The 17,629-nt window shown below is 55.1% G+C and overlaps 1 long non-coding RNA gene across 1 annotated transcript; it reads left to right on the top strand.

Annotated features, from left to right (window-relative positions):
• The first annotated feature begins 343 nt into the window (after nucleotides 1–343).
• On the top strand, nucleotides 344–5,155 carry LOC134384948 (uncharacterized). The gene is made up of 3 exons (XR_010024272.1): nucleotides 344–446; nucleotides 4,486–4,582; nucleotides 5,088–5,155. It is a non-coding gene; the product is annotated as an uncharacterized LOC134384948 (long non-coding RNA).
• Nucleotides 5,156–17,629: the final 12,474 nt, after the last annotated feature.

Raw genomic sequence — 17,629 nt, 5'->3', positions numbered from 1 at the left:
TAGGGCGAAGCCGCCCCCGAGGCCTAATCCGCGCCCCCCGCGGATCTGCATAATCGGGTTAGCGGCCGCGCTCCCTCCCGCTCCCGCCGCCGCCGCCGCCGCCGCGCGCGATTCTCTCGCTGTCACTTAGGGAGGCTCAGCGCGATTTGCGGCCTAATCCCCCGGGATCGCTCGGCCGCCGCTCCCCGAGGGGCCGCCAGATTGTTCCCTTCATAATTGATTGACTCTATTTGCCGGATTGGGACTTCAAAGCGCCGGCGGCGCGGGGGCGCCTGGGAAGGCGCGGGGCCCGCGGAGGGCGGGGCCGCCCGGCCCGGAGGTCGCGGCGTGGAGCGCGCGGGCGGCGGCGTGCGGAGCGGGGCAGGCGCGGGCCAGGCCCCCGGGCCCAGTCCTTAAATCCCCCGACAGCCTTGGAGCCTGCAGAGAATGTCCTCCCCACTGTCCAGGTGAGCAAACAGGTTCCAAGAGGTCGCTTCCTAGCGTCGCGTGAGGTTCAGAAGTTTCAGCTGTGGACCAAACTGACCCTGTCTCTGCCTCCATGGAACTTCATCCTGGTGAAGGCGGCAGGCGCACACAAGAACCAAGTAAAGAAAGAAATGAACAGAAATAACACGGTGAATGACCGTGGCTGTGGGGGGAGGGGCAGGTAAATTAGACTGAGTGGTCACAGGAGGCTTCTTAAGTTCAGAGGTGTGTTTTAGCTGAAACCCGAATGACCTGAAGGAACCAGCTCCGGGAAGCTCTGGGGGGCAAGCCCTGTGGCAGAGGGAAAGGCAGGTGGGAAGGCCCCCCCCCCCCCCCCCCCCCCCCCCCCCCCCCCCGTCCCAAGGCACACCATTGGCAAGTAGTAAACCTAAGACTGAAACTCAGGGCTGCCTGACTCCAAAGCCCAGAGGCGGAAGCCGTCCCTTTCCTTTCCCACCTGCCCAGCCTAGACAGATCCCCAGATGCAACACAGGCCAAGCCCTTAACAGAAATATCCAGACCCACTGGCACGGGAGCCTGTCCAGCTCCGCGCAGCCCACCCCACTGCTGGCTCCTGTGTGGTTCCACATGCCATTGATCAGGGACTGCCTTAGTGGGCAGTCCCATCCTCAGAGCCTTTTGGGATCTGGGGACTGCTGCTTCCCCCACTCCTGAGGAGGCAGGCGCAGGGCAGGGGGCAGCTGGAGGGGCCCCACTGCCTGCCCAGCCATAGCCAGGCTCCCAGGAATCCCTGGCCCAGGGAATCCCTAGAAACGCTTAATTAATTCTTGATTACTCACTGTCTCTGCAGCTGCCATTAACCACCTCCCCAGCCTGGGCCCAGTTAGGCCATGTAATTAAATTAGCACAAGAAGAACATTTCCAGGCGGAAGCAAGGTACTCCTGCTGGGCCTCCTAGAAATTCTGGGGGGCTGATGAGGAAACCAAGGCTAGAGACACCAAGGGCAGCATCGAGGGTCACCCAACAGGGCTGGGACTGGGGCTCAAGTGTACGTCCCCAGAATTAGTTCTGGCCCCTTCATCCCACTTCTCTTGAGACCTCTACTCTCAACACATATTTTAAACCTTAAATGTCTTTAAAACGACAAGAGATTTGCTGCTGTCCTTAATTAAATTTATGCCAATTCACTGAGCTTTTGGAGGGATGGATTTGGGACAGGGGAGGGGAGAAAGATCTGGATTTTCATGGGGTGGGAAGCAGAAGACAAGGGTTTTGCAGCCTGGAGGCTTTTCCCACCTCCAGGATCAAAGGGGTGGGGCAGGGGGAGATGGGGGCAGCATTCTTCTGGCAGGATAGTGGGTGGCAGGGGAGGAAGAAGGGGGGCATTAGAGGATGGAGGCTCTGTCCACAGGAGCTCACTTAAGTAAAAGGGGAGGTGGTGTATATGCACCATAAGCCAAGGCCAAGGGGCTGGAGAATCTGGGCTCCCTGTTCAGAGTGAGGAAGCCCTAGCTGGAGTCTCTACTGCTATATCCCATCAGCCAGGCCTCCCTCCCTGCATCCTTCCCTCCCTCAATCCTGGGAGATGCTGGCTGACAGCCCGCCCTCCCCCCCAAACCCAGCTCCTTGTCACTTCAGAAAATCAGAAATAAGCCTTAGTGATTAGAGGGAGACGAGAGTGAGATGGGGCTTAGAGGCCCAGGCTCAGGGAGGTGTTAAGAGGCAAGTGGGACTCAGAGTATTAGGGGGCAGAGCTAATAGCTTCTCTGGCTCCCCTCCCCCAGGACTGCAGTACCCAGGAGGAGGGGAAGGGGAGGGGAGGGGGAAGGATGAGAAGATGGGGGAAGAAGAGCCAAAAGAAGGTACAGAAGGGGAAAAGGAGGTGAGGAAAGAGAGGAGGTGAAGGAGAGAGAAAGGAGCAAGGAGGGAGGGATGGAATTGAGGAAGAGGAGAGAGTGAACCATGGAAACAAAGGAGAGGTGAAAAGGGAAAGTAGATGAGGAAAAAGAAAAGAACAAATTAAATAAAATTCCTACTTGGTTGAAAAAAATAATTAAAAAAGATAAAACCCAGTGTTGATGAAAGTAGGGGGAAATGGAGACTGTTGGGAGTACAAACTGGCACAACCTTAGAGGTTCTGGAAGTGGCAAACAATTGGCAATAATAATCAAAATTTTAAATATGCATCCCCAGGCGTTAAACAATTCCAATTCTAGGTGTCTGTCCCACAGAAACACTGGCCTCTGTGCACAGCAATGTACGTCCAGAGGTGGTCACTGCAATGTGGCTTGTCATTGCTGAACATTGGAAACAACTAATGTCCATCAAGAAGGGGCTGATTAAATACATTATGGTGCATCCAGACCATGGAATACTATGTATCCAAGAAAAAGGAGGAGATAGATCACTGACTAGAAAGATGCAGAAGAGGCGAAGAGGGAAAGTAGATGAGGAGAAAGAGAAGTACAAGTTAAATAAATGTCATTGGTCAGTGAATACAGTAGGTCGTTAAACAATATGAATACTACGGTCCCAATTTGAAGATGTTAAAAAATAAACACTTATCTATGAGAGGGGCTGGCTGGTTAGCTCAGATGGTTAGAGCACAGTGTTATAACACCAAGGTCAAAGGTTTGGATCCCCATACTGGCCAGCTGCCAAAAAAACAAAACTATGTGGGGAGTGTGTGTAGATATATAGAATCAAACACTGGGAAGAAAGAACCCCCAAATTACTGGCAGTGGGATTTATGGAGCAGAGAGTAGGAGGACTTAGCTTGTATTCTTTTGCATTATGTCTTTATGAGTCTTTTCAAACCATGTGTTGGTTATGTACATTTAAGAACCACAGGTTTTTAAAGAGAGATGAGGAAGGAAGGGAGGTCAGGAGAAGCGTAGGAAGGAAGGCAATGAGGAGGTGCAGGGCAGGAGGGAGACTGGCTGGGACAGGAGTCGTGGTGCCTGAGGGGCCCGCAGGAGGGGGCTACCACCCAGGCAGTGCCCAGACACATTCCTTACCCCTGTCCCCACCACAGAAAATCTGGCTAAGGCCCAAGTAATTGAAGGCTAATTGGGTTTTAGGCTTGTTAATGCTCCTGCGAATGTTTGCACTGAGGAGAGCCAGTCGATCCGGATAAATGACTCCCCGTGGGACCCAACAGTGGGAAGAAACACAGAGGAATGGCCTTAGGGAGGATGAGTAGGAGGCAGAGTTCTTCATCCCGCTCCAGAGGCAGGGGTGGGGTAGGGCACAGGACTGTGCAGCAGAGAGCTAGGAGCCCTTGCGCTTCTGTGGGGTGAGGGAAGTGGAAGGCAGGGGCTGATCCAGGGCAATTCTAGGGCCAAGCCCTGGTGGGGCAAGATTCTGGCAGTCAGCGGGGAGGAGATAGAAGGGAGGCGAGGACGGGTGACCCCAGCCAGAACTCTACACACTACAGGGAGGGAGGTCTGGTTTCCAAAAGGAGTGAGAAGTCTGACTACAGTGATAGGCGCTGGGGGCACAGGGCCTCTGCCTGCACCCAGAGAGCAGGTTATTTGGCTCACAAAGGGTCTGGGTCCCTTTTAGAGCTATTTCCTGGGCTGGGCTGAAGTGGACTCCTTCATACCCACATCCCATACCTCCCAAGAGCATGTCACAGTCCTCACTCCCAAATTCTCCACTGAGTCCTTGCTCGGGACCCACCCACTGGGCCGGAGGGTCTCTGAGGCTCCCTCATCTCTGATCAGTGGGTGTGTGACTGTTAACCTTGTGGGAGGCTCCATGACATGTTGGCAGCAGAGAAGAGGCCAGAGGAATAGTGGCCTCTCTAGCTCCCCCTGAAGAGACCAAATGATGCCAGAGGAGGCACCCAGCAATGGAGAGTCAGGCTCAGGCAGCTAGGGAAGAAAGGGAGACTCTTAAGGAAAATGAAAAGGTTTTGTTTAGTGAAGCTGCTGCTTGGGGGAGCTCTGTGTGTGCTGTAGGGGCTAGAAATCCCAACTCCCTAGAAACCTGCAGTGAGGGCCTTCCATGAGTAATTCCCACCCTTGATAATCCCCTCATCTCTTCTCTGGGGTCAGAAATACAGGATGTGCTTTTAAAGGATCAGCTGCACATTTGTTTCCTCCTCGTTCTGCTCCTCAGGCCTGACTCGGGGACTCAGACCCCTGTGACAAGGTAGGGAAACATTTAATGAGTTTGTATTCCCTGAGAGCACAGTGACTGACAGCTGCCCCAGGGGGTCACCTCTTCTTGCATCCTGGAAGAGGATGCAGCAGCTGCTGTGCTCGCTGTGTGTGTGTACATGTGAGTGCATGCCTGTGCCCCCTACATGTGCACCTGGGGTGGGGCTGCAGAGGGACTTGCCAGGAACACCCATCCTGTGAACAGAAGCTGCTAGGAGTGTTTGGGAAGAAGGGCTGAACTTGGGGGATTGCTGTCCCTTCTAGGTGGGAGGTACCTCTGGCCAGAGCCTCAGGCCTCAGCCCTCCACTGACCTCCTCAGGTCACCCTCCACACACTCAACTCAGGCCAGGTTGGTGGGAGGGAGGCCTGAGGCTGCCCACAGTGGGGTTTGAAGGAATCGGGGGGCATGGTCGATGTGGAGGCCTGAGTCTGCATGGATAATGAGGCCAGGGACTGGTTTGTCGATAGCATTTAAGTACTTTTCTCCCATTTTCAGGTCTGACTGAATTATTTATTCGTTTCTGGTCAATCGCTGGTAATGGCATTAACATTCGTCCATCAAAGGTAAGGAACAGAGTGGGGGTGGTCCCCCTCGACTGACCCCCACATCCCAAACTGACTCTCAAAGGTCAGTCCATCCAGTTCCCTGCCGTTGCTCTCAAGTTACCCTAGGACCCGGACCCAAATTCTCAGAGGCCCTGCATCTGGGACATTCTCTGTCCTCGCAAGGCTTCAAGCCTAACGGGCTAGGGAGCCAGCCAGTGGGTGTCCTTCCGATCGTTCACACACACAGCCCATCGTTAACTTAGAATCCCAGTCCTCCCACAGTCAGGCAACACACAGGCTGTCTGGCCCCTTGGAGAGCAAGCCAAGCCTGCTAAGGGAAGGCCTGGAGGAATGGTGGGGTGGAGGGCCCAGGAATGCAGGCCGTGTGGATCGGGGCCTGCCTCTTCCCTCGTTCTAGAGGCCAGTCTGTCCCCTCAGACTCAGCTCTCTCTGTAGGATCCTTCCTCCCCACTCAGAGTAGGTTCTCCAATAAGAGCTCTGCTTCTCTCAGACCAGACTCTCAGTGGGGTGATCTGCCTCTGCCCACAGATTAAGCTCTCAGACCAGGGTTCTTTCTCTTTCCTTCATCAGCTCCCCAGAAAGAATCTGCCTCCCTTTTCAGGCCAGGATCCCAGACTGGGTCTCCAGGGCAGGACTTCCCTCCCGCTTCAGTCCATGGGGCTGCCTACACCTTTGAAGGGGCCTGAAGATTAATCTCCAGAGAAGGGACTGCCAGTCCTTATCCGGCATCTAGGTCGGAACTCCTGAATCCAGGCCCTTCACTGAGCAACTTAATCATCTTCCATCCTTGAACCTGGGACTTAAAGAAGAAAGTGAAGGGTGAAACTTCCTGCAGAGATTGGGGAAGGGGTGTGCAAGGGGCTTATGAGGAGTGCTCTGGGGAACCATGGCCTGTGAGGTGCAGCAGGACTGGCCAGAAGGAAAGGGTGAGCTGTGCAGTCACAGCAGTGGCCTCAGCCAATCCCAAGCCTGGAGCTGGGATGGACTTTCACAGTTCTGGATTGACAGATTGACGTAAGGGGGCCAGACCTTCATACTCCTGTCTTAACCAGTCACCTGTGGCCTGCCCCTAATGAAGGGACAGAGTGTTGGGTGAAGCAGATGAGGACAATTCCCTGGGGAGGAACTCAACTGTGAGCTGTCAGCAGCCAACACTCCCCGCAGCTGCAGGAATGAGTGTCCCAGCCCTCAAGGGCCATCTGGGCAGCACAGCATCCACTCTGACTTTCTGAATAGTGTTGGTAGATGGGACCCAGGGGATGGCTCAGTTCCTGGAGGTGTAGGCACTTAGGAAAGTTGAGGGGTGTGACTAGACAGGGCAGTGTGGGCACAGCAAAATGAGAAGTTTGGGGTTACATGAGGGCTGGGGCCATGTGGGGGACACAGCAGAGCAGGGTGGCTCAGGAAGACGCCAGGGGACCAAAAGTCTGGAGGACAGAGGAGGTGAATGGGTCTTCCTCACACTGCTCCTGCTGGGCCCAGACAGCCCTAGTGGACAGGAAGAAGGCCCCCCCAGCATTGCCAGCTCCTCAGTCGCTAAGCAGGATTAGCCTCCTCTTCCTCAGGAGGAGGGGCTCCGCTCCTGCATCAGCCGCCAGCTCTGGCCCTAATCCACCTCGCTTTCTAATCCACCCACGACTTCCTTAGGCATTAGCGTTGGGCTCTCAGCTCCCTAAGCACCACCCTGAAGATGGGAGCCAGCCTCTGAAGGGAATTAGGCCAGCCTCAGAGGATGGCTTGGCAGACAACTGGAGGGAGGCTGAGAACACCACCCACCCCTCAGCCTCTCCTCCTCTGCAGCCCACCCCCACATCACATAGGATCCAGCATCTCCTAGGGGTCCCTCCCAGCTTACTGCTACAGCCAGACAATGATGGGGGGGCAGCCAAGAAGGGCTGAAGATCTCCACCCCTCAGGGGGCTGCTGAGTCTAGGTGCCAGACAAGGATACAAGGGTAACTCACAGCCTGGCAAAGGCAGAGAGATAGGAGAGCTCAGGAGACTCCATGCCAGAAGAGAAACTGGAAGGTAAACTGAGGCCAGGTGTGTAGAGCTTTGAATACTAGCTGAGGGATCTGGACTCTACCTGGGAATAGTAAGGAGTTGTAGTGGGAAAGTGATGGGATTCAGACCAATTGCCTTGATACCTGCGAAGGACTTTTGGGGGGGATAGGTAGAGACTGGGGGTGACGAGGGTCTTGCTGTGATGCCAGCGACAGGTGATGAGACCTGGAGAGTACACCTGCACAGAGTCACCCAGCACGGGCTCCCAATGCAGCCAGGCAGCACAGCACCCCATGTGGCAGCAAGAACAGGTGCAGCCTCAGCCGGGTTGGGAGCTCCACGCGCACCTGTGGGGCAGCAGAGCTGGGGTGCCTTGGAGTAGGCAAGGTGTAGCGACAGCCCATCAGCAGCTGCCCTCTGGGACCTCTTAATCATTCTACTATTAAAAACAGGTAGCAACAGCCTGGCTGCAGCACAGGACAGGAAGGAGTGGCCGGGAGGGCAGGACCTTCACCTGTCCCAGGACACCCACTCCTGGGGGAGGGACACCTGTCAGCCCCACTTCAGGCCTTGAGAGTGAACTATTAGAGGGGTCTTGAGAGTGAACTGTTAGCATGGAGCTGAGAAGCGGGGAGGGGGTGCAAGTCCAGGGGGACCCATGTGGCTTTCTGGGGAAATCTGGCTGCTTTCTGTCCCCTTCATTCCCACCCCTACCCATCTACCCCAGGCTAAGTTGTCTGCAGATATTGCTGGGGTGGTTATTAGTATTCATTAAACCAAGTACTTTTAAAATTCTCCTCACCCTAACCCTTGGGCTGGGCAGCTGTTGTTCACCTATTTTTTTGAAAATGAGACAAATGAGGCTAAAAGGGAAGTCACTTTTCCTAGACCCACACAGCTGGCAACAGCATTGAAACCAGGGAAGCAGAGAGGAAGAACAAGCACTTACAATGCAGGAAGGCAGAGTTGCACCATAGTTACAGGTGTGACTATTGGAGTCTGATGGGTTGGGGTTCAAATCCAAGCTCTGCCTGCCTCTTTCTAGCTGGGCAACGTCCCCAAGCCACAAGTTTCCCATCTGTGATTGAGTTAATAATGCCAACTCACAGGACCTCTACAGTGAGGACCCTGTAGGAGAATATATCTACAGGGTCCCAGTGGGGACTCTGGGGGAGACTGTTGCTTGCTGCCCAAGGCCACTCAGCAGAGGGGCAGGGACTGGTTCCCAGCTCTGTCTACTTTCAAAGCCCTCAGATGCTCCTTCTCAGAGCTGGTGGTAGGCAGCTGGGATCCCCAGACTTCAGAAGGGGTGGGCAGTAGGGCAGCCGAGTCAGGGTATTGAGCGGGCGATGGGATGTTAAGAGGCTGGGAGGTTCATCATGGCAGGTTCGTTAGGCCATCCCAGCAGGTCCCTTTCATTGGGCCTTGCTAATGAGCCTCCACTGGATTATCCGCTCCCACCTCCGCTCAGTTTACTCTGTCAAATCGAGTTTGCATTTTAAATGGGAATTTGACAAGACGGGCAATTTGTCTGCTGACGAGGTTAATGGGTGTTAGCCCTGCAGACTGGGGAGAGAGAACCCATGCCTCGGCAAGGTCTGGCCTCTGCTCAGATCAATGACCCCAGCTGCTGCTCCTCCCTCCTCTGTAGCCACTCTGGGCCTCCCTGTGTCCAAAGGCTGTCCCTGTGTCTAGCTTACCACCTCCAGGCAGTCTTCCCCAAAGCACCCTGGCCTGGGCCACCTTTACTAGTCAGGCTGGGTGATGTCCTCCTAGACCTGGAGTCAGGCTTCCTGAGGGCTGGGCCACGTTACCTCTCATGGAGCCTCCCCTCTCAGACCCAGGACTCTAGGGCAGTGCCAGATTCTCCCTCAGAGGTGGGCCCCCTAGGGCTACGTAGTGTCTCTTTCCTCACCCCTTCTCCCATATAGGACTTGGAATGGAGCCACAGGGGCTGGTGTTGCCATGTCCTGAGTTTCAGTGTTGGGATAGGGACAGGTTGGCAAGAAAAGTTTTCAAAACCATCACCTCCAAGCTTGGGGCACCATCTAGACCAAGCCCCAATGTTTGGGCTCAGGGTTGCTGAGAACCCTTCTGAGACTAACTGATGGGGCCACAGTTGGCCTCTCCCACATGGGATCCTTTTCAAGACTCTCCCCACCAAAGTCCAAGCAAGAATCCAGGTTTCTGGGACCCCAGCAAGAGCCCTGAGCTGGACCAGGCCAGGATGGGTGGAGCTGTGGAAGAAGATGCCTCGGCCTCCCCTCCTCCCGAGTGCTCAGCGCCTTAACGCCCTTCTCTGCCCTAGCTAATGTGCCACAATTACCTCCTAAGTGCCCAAACAAATGTGGCTGCTGGGGAAAGTGATACGGGCTCCAGGTGATGGATTCGTGCCATCGGGGAGCCAGGCAGAGCGGGCCCCGAGCGGGGGGGCAACACTAATATTGTATCAGCGTCGGCGCCGGCGCCACGAGCCAGTGATGAATATGTGTCACTTTACACGGCGCACACTCGGGGGCCTGGCTGCGCAGGCATGGAAAATAGAGTGTCTGGGATTAATGATATTGAAAATGATAGAGAGCAGATTGGAAATGGCTTCGCCCGCCCGACCCGCGGAAATGGAAACGTACCTCACAGCTATCTGCCCAGGCCTGGGCCCCCACCTGCCCCAACCCCCCACCTTCCACCAGCTGCAGAAGCCCACGATGAAGACCCTGAGTCTTGGCCCTCCCAGCAGCTCCTTAGGATGGCACATGTGGGGGTGGGTACACCTGTGAACAGAGACATAGGGCATCAGCTCTGACTGATCTTTAACCTTGGTCCCAGATGAGCCTGAACCCAGCACCCAGTGAACCTTGACCTTGGCCAGAGACCAAGCCCTGACCCCAATTCCAGCTGAACCCTGCCTCTCACCACAGATTGAGTCTGTGGAAGCCTGAGTTTCACGAGACCATGAGGGCTGGGGTAGTGTAGTGAGGGCTGGGGGTGTGTGCAGGGGTGAAGCCAGACCACATGGACCCCTGAGTGTAGCACATCCCACTGCCAAAGGGGAATTCAGAGCCCAGCTTGTCACTCCATGGTATGGACTCCTGAGCAAGTAAGCAAGTAAACAGGTATCTTCTCCACTGATGTTCTGTGTTTATGTTAGTTTTTATGACTGTGTCTACACTATGTAAGTACAGATTTGAAGGGTGTGTGTGTGTGATCTGTTCACAAATACACCTGTGAGTTTGTGGAGTTGTATCTGGCATGTGCAGGGATGTGGGTGACTGGGTTTGTCCCTTTGTGTGCCTTGGTGTGTGGAGGCATCTATGGGGGACTCTGCATGTCTGTGAGTGTGGCTTATCTTAGGTCACTCTGTGCCTGGAGATGAGTGTGCCTGTGGTGGGTACACATGTATCTGTGGGCAAGTGTGTCTGTAAGGGTGTGTGCATGTCTCCGCACATGGAGGGACTCTAGCGAGTGAGCTTAAGTTGAGAAAAACTCTTTTATGAGCCCTGACCCTGGTCATAGACTAAATTCCCAACATCAGGGCAAAATGCCTTTTTCTGTTTGAACAGAATCTATCACAGTGGGATTTCAACAAATTTGCCAGATGTACAGCAACCCTGAGACCATCAGCTCAGCCTCAACTTCCATCCCAACATCAGTTCCCATCCAAACCAAGATCAGGAGGATGGCCCCACATCAACATCATTCCTTCATTCAACAAATACTTGAAGTCTCTTGATGTAGCATGCACTGTCTCTCATGAATAGGACAAACATGGTCCCTGGCGTCATGGAAGGTACAGTCCCATCAGAGGAGTCAGACACTAAACAAGTAAACAGACAAGTAAACTAATGATGACAGTGTGTAAAAACTGCCACAAAATAACATTCAGAAGACTATGGTTGATATTAATGAGGTGACCTGTGCTTTGATGAGGTGGTCAGGATCGGCTCATCCATGCAGTGACATGTAAGCTAAGGATGAGGAGCCAGCCCTGTGGAAAGAGAACAGATAGTGCAAAGGCCCTGGGCAGATTCCACATCCTGTCAGGAGACAGAAGTCAGAGGAGAGACAAAAGGGAAGGGTGGGGCCAGAAGGGACTTGGGTTTTCTTCTCAGTGAGATATGGAGCCACTGGAGGGTTTAAGCAAGACAAGTGACATGATCAAATTGCGTTTTTAAATGATTGCTCTGCTTGGTGGAGGAATGATTGGAGATATTGAGAGCAGAAACCTGGAAACCTCTCAGGGGGTTCTGATATCCGCATCCAGCCCAGGGTCCACACCCTCCCAGCACTGACAGCAGCTTGCACACACCAGGGCCATCACTATACCAGCAGCAGTGATAGCGCCAGGTGGGGCTTCACTGAGTCCTTCCCAGCAGCATCTGGGGGACTTGGGTTTCCTGTCCGCTCTCTCCTCAGTCCAGCCATTCTACCCCTGCCTGGTCCCTTCTTCTGCCTCACTCTTCATCCCACAGGGTGCCTGGGAATACTCTTTCCCCAAGACTACATGAGTCTTCCCAGCCCTGCTCTCATCCAAAGAACCAGTCCTGAGAAAGCTAAGGGTGCCTGTGAGGATAGGAGCAAAGGAGAAAGCTTCAAACTGGTGGTGAGAAGCCCTGTCTCAGGAGAGAGCCCCCGCACCCAGAGCCCCAGTTCTGAAGGTAGAGGCACAGCTCCCAGGACAGCCCCACTCCCAATTGTGGGAACTCTGGACACATCCTGCCAATATCCCCACAGGGTCCTATCATACTGCATGGTAGAGGGCCCACCTCCTGGAAGGAGCGAACATCAGGAGTGTGGCTCACCACCTGCATGTGCTGGCACATGGGAGGCCCATGGGAAATGTGAGTGGGGGGGAAGGACTGCAGCAGGCCTCACACTGGGTGGGGGCAGAGCTGGGTGACCTGACTCCACCCCCAGGTTTAGTGCCCAGCCATCCCACCCAGGTGCCTGCAGGCCCTAGCAGGCAGGGTCCCTGTTGGTGGTGACCTATAATTTGGAGGAAGAGGAGGCTGAGCCTTCCCCAGGGCTGACTCTTTCTCCCTCTCTGCTTCAGTCTCTGTCTTCTGCTCGCTTGCTTTCTCTCTCAATCTCTCTCGATCTCTTTGTCTCTCTGCTCCTTCCTCTCCCTCCTTCCCTGCCTCTCTCTCCCTGAGTCATTTGCAGAGCAGAGATGGCCTAGCCCATCTGGGAGCGAGAGCGCGGCCCGGTGACGACGGAGGCGCAGGTAATAGCCAAGTGGAGGAGAGAGACGTGGAAATTTATGACATTGAAAATGACTGAGAGAGAGTGTGTGTGTGTGAGTGTGTGAGAAGGAGAGGGCAGGAGGGGCGGGAAAGGGAGAGGGAGGGAGGGAGCGCGCGCGCACACACGCACACGCACGCACACACGCACACACGCACACGCACACGCGCACATACACACACAGTCACAGCCCGACTCCTCCCTCCAAGGGAGACCAACCTTGTAGAGAGGAGAGGACATGGGGGGGGAGCGGGAGGAGGCTGCCAGACCAGAAACAAAGGCAGACAGACAGACAGATGATAGGAGAGAGAGGGCAAGCAGAAGGAGGGGAGGGAGAGGAGCAGGTGAGACCAGGGGACAGAGCAAGGCTGAAAAGCACTGTGGGAGAGATGCCTGGCTGTGGTGCCTGCTTGTCCCTGCTCTGGTCTGAGGGGAGGGGTGTCCCCATGGCATATGGTAGCATGATGGAGTCTGAGGTCTGAGCTGAAGATTATCTAAGGGATGAGGCCCAGAAAGGGCCAGACATACTCCAGGTTGCACAGCCGGTCAGTGGCCAAGTAGGGCCTGAACCCAGGACTCCTTCTTCCCAGCATGGGCTCTGTCTCCCACAGGTGCTGGGATGTGAGGAGCCAGGAAGAAGGACATGGACCAGATCTCATAACCACTCCCCAAGAGCTCTTCCTCTGGACCATGGAAGGCAGAGGAATAGCCAGAATGATCCCCCCACAGCCTCCTGTAGTCAGAGGAGAATCTGTTTCCTTGGGGTGCTAAGCCCGTAATCCCTTAGCCCCAGGCACCCCCAGACCACCCAGGATGCTGTTGCTCTCTTTCTCTGGACAGGAGTAATCAGACATCCTTCAGAGAGCTGAGGCCCGCACCTCCACCATGGCCACCCCAGACCCAGCAGACTACCCTCTACCCCCTCAGCCTCTCCCTACTCCCTCTTGGGTCTAATGCTGCTGAATCCCCTCCCACTCACCATACCTTAACCCAGGGCTCCATTCTTTACTCAGATCCCCTCCCTATCTGGGACTCAGTTTCTTCAACTGTAAAATGGGAATAATAACTCACCTATGCCCATCCTCCTTGACCTAGAGAATCAATACCAGCACTCAGAGGTAGACCTTGGTCTACCTAAATCTCAAGATTCTTCCCCATTGGAGAGTGTTGGACATCTTACCTCTAGAGATTTCAGTAGTTCTGGCTGACTTTGTGGGTGACGGTAGAGGAAACAGCACTCCAACCTTCCCCACATACACACTCAGCCATGTCCCAAGAAGACTGGTATATAAGGTACTCAAAAGGTAGAACCTTCCATGCCCAGGTACAGGAGAAGGTTGAAGCCTAGACATGGGTAGGGCTTCACCAAGGCGTACAACTGAGAAGATCTGAGCCAGGCTCTGGTCTACTAGCCCAGGCTCTGGCCACACACCAGATCCCTTGTCCTGCCAGATGTAGGCAGAACTGGTGTCTTAGGGCCCTTAGATACCTTGCCCCCTACCCCAGCAGCTTGGGCCTGACTGAACAGGTGTCTAAGTTTCCCCAACTGGAAAGAAAAAGAGGTCAGTCCCTACTCCACAGTTCTGCCCCTTCTCCCTGCCAGCTTTCCACTGAGACCCCATTCCTTCCCCAGTCTTCTCCCTCTCCTGCTCTGTAGCACTCTGCTGGAAAACTTTCTTGGCTTAACCTCTCCCAGCCCAGGGCATTTGAAGAAGCTCTATAGTGTAGTGGTTGAAAGCTCAAGCTTTAGGGCCAGAAAAGCCCCAAATCACAGCTCTGCCCCTTAGCTGGGTGACCTTGTGCCTTCATTTAATGTCTCTGAGCCTTATTTCCTCATCCTCATCTGGCAAATGGAGCTATAAATGCCTGGCTCTAGGATTGTTATGAGGATCACATAAAGTTCATGTGTGTAAAGTGACCGGCACAGAGGAGGTGCTGGGCAAATGCCAGCTGATATCTGGCCCCCTGGTACCACATCTGTGTCTTAGCTTTCTGCGGCACTTAGAAGGGTGAGTTTGAGAGCTGAGGGTAGGGAGAGCAGGAAAAGCAGCACCAGCAGCTTCAGGAGCCTCCTGCTCACTTAGAAGAGATGAAGCCAGAGCTACAGCAGGAGAGACTCAGGTTAGCCCTGAGAAGGACTTCCCATTCTGAGACCCTGGAGGAAGCCACATTTCAAAGGCCCCTCCTGGTCCAGTCTGTTTTGAGGCCAATATCCTCATCCTAGAAGCAGCTCCAAGGCAGCCGCAGCTGTCCTGTGTGGGGAACAGTGGGGGAGGTGAAGAGTTCACAGGGCTCAGGGGTTGTGGGCCGCAGGCCTCCCACCCAGCCCTGGTGCCCTGGCCTGGCCCATTGTGGCCGCATAAAAGGTGACGGATGGTTAATAGGGGAGATAACAGGATTCATAAGGGAAATTTATCGGTCACTCTGGTGGTATAAATATGTTTATAGCGGACCAAGGGGAAATGAAGAAGCCCCAATAAATCACCCTGAAGCCACCAGCCACTAATAGGCGAGCGGCTGCGGGAACCCCAGCATTGGCGCTTGCAGACACCCCCTCTGGCTGCCTACTAATGGCATGGCGGGGCTGCAGACTCATGAGGCAGGACGCCTGGCCCAAGCCATGGCAAGAACAAGACCCCAGGGGCTTCCCCTGCCCACTGTGTGGTGTCCCTTCCACCCCACCCACATGGATCCAGGCTCAGCCAGACTGTAAGGGCTGAGGGGAACAGGGCAGGGGTCCATGGGCCAGGTCTAGGAGGCTCCATGGTGCAGGAGTTAAAGAGTCTCTGGAGTCAGACCTGGCTTCAAAACTTGATGCTGCCACTTCCCAGTCCCTGCCTCTATTTGAGTTTCCTTGTCTGCAAAGTGACTGAGCCACTTCAGAAGGCTGTTGTGAGGAGTAAAGAGATAATCCACTATAGTAGTGCTTGGCACCTTGTAAATGTCAATAAATGACAGCTTCTTGTTCTTACCTTAGGCAAGGTCTTCCCCTCTTGGGGAAAGTGCTGTGCTGATGTGAGAACATTCATAGAAAATTGCATAGCATCCATGTCTCCACTTTATAGATAAGGAGCCTGAGGCTCAGAAGTTGAAGCTTGCCTTAGGTCACACAGCTAGAAGAGAAAGGCTCTGTTTGATTCCCAAGCCCAGACTCTTCTCCCTGCTCCAGTATAATAGGCCCTACTCTTTCCTCAAAGTTTCTGGGGGTTCCCTGTCCCCACCCTCTCCAGAAGAAGCCTAGGATTTTAGAGACCCTGAAGCACTCAGGGCAAAACGCTGGAGCTCTGACAGTGACTTGCTGGTGTTCACGATGGGCCTCAGCTCTCCCTCACCCCTTCCCTCCTTGCCCCTGCTACCTCCCCGCCCCCTCCTCCGTGGCCCTGCACAGCAAGCGTTGGGCTCAATTACCATGACCTCTCCCCAGCACCTGGTTGATTGAAGCCCTCCATTTGATCTGTATGGGAAAACCATCTCTGGGCCTACCCATCCTGCCGTCTTGGTCATGTTCTCTGTAGCCCAGCTCACACCTTCATTCACTCAGCACATACTTCTGCAGCTGTCTCCGCAGGGCCCAATACTGAGCACGATGGACAAGCCCCTGCTCTTATGGTGCTCACTGATGGATAAATCAGCTCTGAATCATCGAGTAGAATGGGTGAGTGCGGAGGATAAGGCAGGCACAGATCTGGGGAGGCCCAGAATCAAAGAATGAGTAGGAACCAGGCAGGAACCGCATTTCCAGAGGAGGGAACAGCTGGCAGAGGTGGGGGGTGGCGGCAGACAGGACTTCCTGAGCCCATGGGGTTGGTTTCACCATTCCTCTCTCAATGCCAGAGAGACACACACAGACATCCTCACATCAGGTTCCATCCTTACTTTGTTCCTGTTCCTCACCCCCTCCCTTTTCTCATGGTCATGCTGTCCAGTCCCTCATCACTGTCATAATTTTTTTATTTTTTTGGCTGGCGGCATCTTGTCATTCCTCACCTCCACACTGGCCAGTGCTGCCGCCTGAGCCCCAGTTTCCTGCCAGGACGGCCCAGCCCGCCTGCAAACCACCCCCTCACTCTCTCCTTGCCGGAGCCCCCAGCTCTATCCCCAAATCCCCTCCCAGGGGCCTCCTTCCCAGTGGCACGGTCAGCAGTTCAGAGGGCTTGGCTCTTTACACAGACTTCAAGGGGAGGAACAGGGCCTCCGAGGTCTGAGGACTCCACCTCTCCCCGCCCCGCGCTGGGGAGAAGAGGGACAGAGCCGCCTTGCCCCTGCCTGGTTCTCCGCGTGTCTCGCTAGGTCTCGCCTCTTCTTCCCGTCCCGCTGTCTCTGTCCCTGCCTCTGCCGCCTCTGGCCGACTCTTCCTCTCGGTCTCTCTCCCTCCCGGTCTCAGGCTCCGTTTCTCCGTCTCTCTCCCTCCCGGGGCCCCTCCCCAGCCGGGCGGGGGAAATCGCTCCGTAAATAGGAGGATGGCCCCGGGCGCTCCGGGCGCAGACACTCGTTTTTAGAGCCTGTAATTGACTCCTTTCAGTTGATAATTCATGGCTTGCATATGCGCTCTAATGCGGGCGCCCGGGGAGGCGCGGCGGGCGGGGCGCGGAGCGAGCGGGAGGCCGCCTGGGGCCGGGTTCCGTCCGGGCCGTCTGTCTGCCCGTGTCGCGGGAGGAGTCGCCGTCCCCGGCCGGATCCGTCTGCCCGGCCCCACGAGACCGCGCGGGGCGGCGGAATGTGAGTGCGCTGGGTGAGATGGACAGGCCGGGACAGTCCTCGGGCCGGCGCGGCGCGAGGGGGCCCTTCCTCGTGCAGCCAGAGGGGAAACTGAGGCTCAGAATCCCGAAGGCCTCCTTCCTCAGGCCCAGCCTTTGTAGAACCGCCCCTCATCCCGGGAATTTTCCTGTTTCTGGCCTCAATTTCTCCGTTGAAGTGACCTTCCCTGTTGCTCGCACAGGCACCCCCATGAGGGGCGGGCTCTTCCTTGTGAATTCTGGGCACAGACACCCCGACCTGAGCTGGCCTCTCTCCCAGGCTAGGGAGGAGGAACCCAAGTCCCTCCCACCTGCCCCTTCACCTCGTGTGGGTCCCTCTCTTCCTGAGTCTGTGGCAAATATGATCTTTATTCCCGTACTACAGATGAAGAAACTGAGGCTTAGAAAAGCTGAGATACTTGCCCAAGGTCACAGAGTAGGCAGAGCCAGGACCTGGACATATGTGTGTCCAGGTCAAGCCCTCCGTGGTGGAA

Source organism: Cynocephalus volans, chromosome 8 (genome assembly GCF_027409185.1).
Source record: "Cynocephalus volans isolate mCynVol1 chromosome 8, mCynVol1.pri, whole genome shotgun sequence".
Lineage (NCBI taxonomy): Eukaryota > Metazoa > Chordata > Mammalia > Dermoptera > Cynocephalidae > Cynocephalus > Cynocephalus volans.
The sequence above is the reverse complement of the archived record's forward strand: the minus strand, read 5'-3'. Positions and strand labels throughout refer to the sequence as shown.